The following is a 3694-nucleotide window of genomic DNA, read 5'->3' as shown; positions in this document are numbered from 1 at the left end:
ATATATATATATATATATATATATATATATATATATATATATATATACACACATATATACGCATATGTATGAAACTGCAGAAGTTCTGAATTTAGATTATCGATACATTATGAAAGATAAATTTTCTGACAGCATTCCCGTCCTGACAATATTTCTGCTTTGACAGCATTTCTGTTATGACAACATTCGTGGTCTGACAGCATTTCTATTCTGATAGAATCCCTGTACTGAAAGTATTCCTGTGCTGACAGCATTCCTGTGCTGACAGCATTCCTGTGCTGACAGCATTCCTGTGCTGACAGCATTCCTGTGCTGACAGCATTCCTGTGCTGACAGCATTCCTGTGCTGACTGCATTTCTCTGCTGACAGCATTCCTGTGCTGGCTGCATTTCTGTGCTGACTGCATTCCTGTGCTGACTGCATTCCTGTACCGACAGCATTCCTGTGATGACTGCATTTCTGTGCTGACAGCATTCCTATGCTGACTGCATTTCTGTTTTGAAAGCATTCCTGTGCTGACAGCATTTCTGTTCTGACAACATTCCTGTGCTGACAGTATTCCAGTTATGAAAACATTCATGTACTGACAGCATTCCAGTTCTGACAGTATTCCCATACTGACAGTAGAAAAATATAGCGAGACTCTTGAAACACTTGAATGAAAATATAATTCCAATAATACCAGAACTCAACATGACATCAGATCTACTAGATACTGGAAACCAACGTATTTGATAAGGGACATTTCTTTCAGCAGAAAATAAAAAAAATAAGGCCTTGAGAATAAAAGAATTTCCATTGAGGTGGTCTACTCGAAGATAATTCTATCACCTGTCAATTTGAGAGCTACTCTAGACTTCCTTATCTAACCTCACTTCTTTGGAAAGCTTTCTTGACATTTTTATTGTATGTGTTGAATTCTTGATGATGAAGACAAGTGAAGAACGACCACGCATCTTTGGAAAGCTCTTTTGACATTTTTATGTACGCGTTCAATTCTTGATGATGAAGACAAGTGAAGAACGTCACTGCAATTAGTATTCTATGTCAGGATCATTTACCACATTAAAAATTGATAGATATTAGATCCAGGGATCACTTTATATAGGAGCACATTTCCAAAGTATCGTGTCAGCAAAATGAAAAGTTAACTGTGTCATTGTGTGTTTATAAGAGCTTTTATGCTTTTGCCTGATAAGGTATACAACACGCTTGCGATATGAAAGTTTGTCAAATAAAGAAACATGACAAGATGATAATAATGTAAATAATTGATTTTATTTCTTCATAATAGGGGGATTGCGACGTAGTTATGACTAATTCCGTTATGAAGGAGCTCATGGCGACCAATATTTTTTGCTAAGTTTTAGCTTTTGGTGATGTTAAAAAGAAGCTTGAGAAGATATATCAAACTGAACTACCTTTTTCCTAAAGTTCTCAAGAAAGCCTTCAAAATAGAACTAAATATTATGCTATAATGTAGGAGAAATTACGTTGTAGTTTGTTTTGAGAACTTTCATCGTCATTCCAAAGGAGATAAGTGCAGTTTATGCCCAGGTGGCCCTTCACACATGTGTTGTACAACCCTTTCGCATCACCTGTTCTGTGAGTAATGTTATTTCCTCAAACTCTGAGTGACACTATTTTGCACTTAATTGTCCCCCATCTTCATACGGATGAAATGTAATCCAGTCAGCGAAGATTTCTGACCTTTCTGTTCTGACAGCCTTCCTGATCTGGCAACATTTCTGTTCTGGCAACATTTTTATTCTGACAACATTCTTATGCTGGTAATATTTTTGATTTGACAACATTCTTATTCTGGTAATATTTTTGTTCTGACAACATTCTTACTCTGGTAATATTTTTTTTCTGACAACATTTTCTGTTCTCACAGCATCCTTGTTTTAGCAATATTTCTGTTCTGTTAACATTTATGTTCTGACAACATTCTTATTCTGGTAATATTTTTGTTCTGACAACATTTCTGCTCTGACAGCTTCCTTGTTTTAGCAATACTTCTGTTCTGGTAGCATTTATGTTCTGACAACATTCTTATTCTGGTAATATTTTTGTTCTGACAGCATTTTCTGTTCTGACAGCATCCTTGTTTTAGCAATATTTCTGTTCTGGTAGCATTTTTGTTCTGACAACATTCTTATTCTGGTAATACTTTTGTTCTGACAACATTCTTATTCTGGTAATACTTTTGTTCTGACAACATTCTTATTCTGGCAATATTTTTGTTCTGACAACATTCTTATTCTGGTAATATTTTTGTTCTGACAACATTCTTATTCTGGTAATATTTTTGTTCTGACAACATTCTTATTCTGGTAATATTTTTGTTCTGACAACATTCTTATTCTGGTAATATTTTTGTTCTGACAACATTCTTATTCTGGCAATATTTTTGTTCTGACAACATTCTTATTCTGGTAATATTTCTGTTCTGACAACATTCTTATTCTGGTAATATTTCTGTTCTGACAGCATCCTTGTTTTAGCAATATTTCTGTTCTGGTAGCATTTCTGTTCTGATAACATTCTTATTCTGGTAATATTTTTGTTCTGACAACATTTTCTGTTCTGACAGCATCCTTGTTTTAGCAATATTTCTGTTCTGGCAGCATTTTTGTTCTGACAGCATTCTGATTCTGGTAATATTTTTGTTCTGACAACATTCTTATTCTGGTAATATTTTTGTTCTGACAACATTCTTATTCTGGTAATATTTCTGTTCTGACAACATTCTTATTCTGGCAATATTTTTGTTCTGACAACATTCTTATTCTGGTAATATTTTTGTTCTGACAACATTCTTATTCTGGTAATATTTTTGTTCTGACAACATTCTTATTCTGGTAATATTTTTGTTCTGACAACATTCTTATTCTGGTAATATTTTTGTTCTGACAACATTCTTATTCTGGCAATATTTTTGTTCTGACAACATTCTTATTCTGGTAATATTTCTGTTCTGACAACATTCTTATTCTGGTAATATTTCTGTTCTGACAGCATCCTTGTTTTAGCAATATTTCTGTTCTGGTAGCATTTCTGTTCTGATAACATTCTTATTCTGGTAATATTTTTGTTCTGACAACATTCTTATTCTGGTAATATTTTTGTTCTGACAACATTCTTATTCTGGTAATATTTTTGTTCTGACAACATTCTTATTCTGGTAATATTTCTGTTCTGACAACATTCTTATTCTGGCAATATTATTGTTCTGACAACATTCTTATTCTGGCAATATTTTTGTTCTGACAACATTCTTATTCTGGTAATATTTCTGTTCTGACAGCATCCTTGTTTTAGCAATATTTCTGTTCTGGTAGCATTTCTGTTCTGATAACATTCTTATTCTGGTAATATTTTTGTTCTGACAGCCTCCTTGATTTAGCAATATTTCTGTTCTGGTAGCATTTCTGTTCTGATAACATTCTTATTCTGGTAATATTTTTGTTCTGACAACATTTTCTGTTCTGACAGCATCCTTGTTTTAGCAATATTTCTGTTCTGGCAGCATTTTTGTTCTGACAGCATTCTTATTCTGGTAATATTTTTGTTCTGACAACATTCTTATTCTGGTAATATTTTTGTTCTGACAACATTCTTATTCTGGCAATATTTTTGTTCTGACAACATTCTTATTCTGGTAATATTTCTGTTCTGACAACAATCTTA

Source organism: Palaemon carinicauda, chromosome 45 (genome assembly GCF_036898095.1).
Source record: "Palaemon carinicauda isolate YSFRI2023 chromosome 45, ASM3689809v2, whole genome shotgun sequence".
NCBI lineage: Eukaryota > Metazoa > Arthropoda > Malacostraca > Decapoda > Palaemonidae > Palaemon > Palaemon carinicauda.
The sequence above is the reverse complement of the archived record's forward strand: the minus strand, read 5'-3'. Positions refer to the sequence as shown.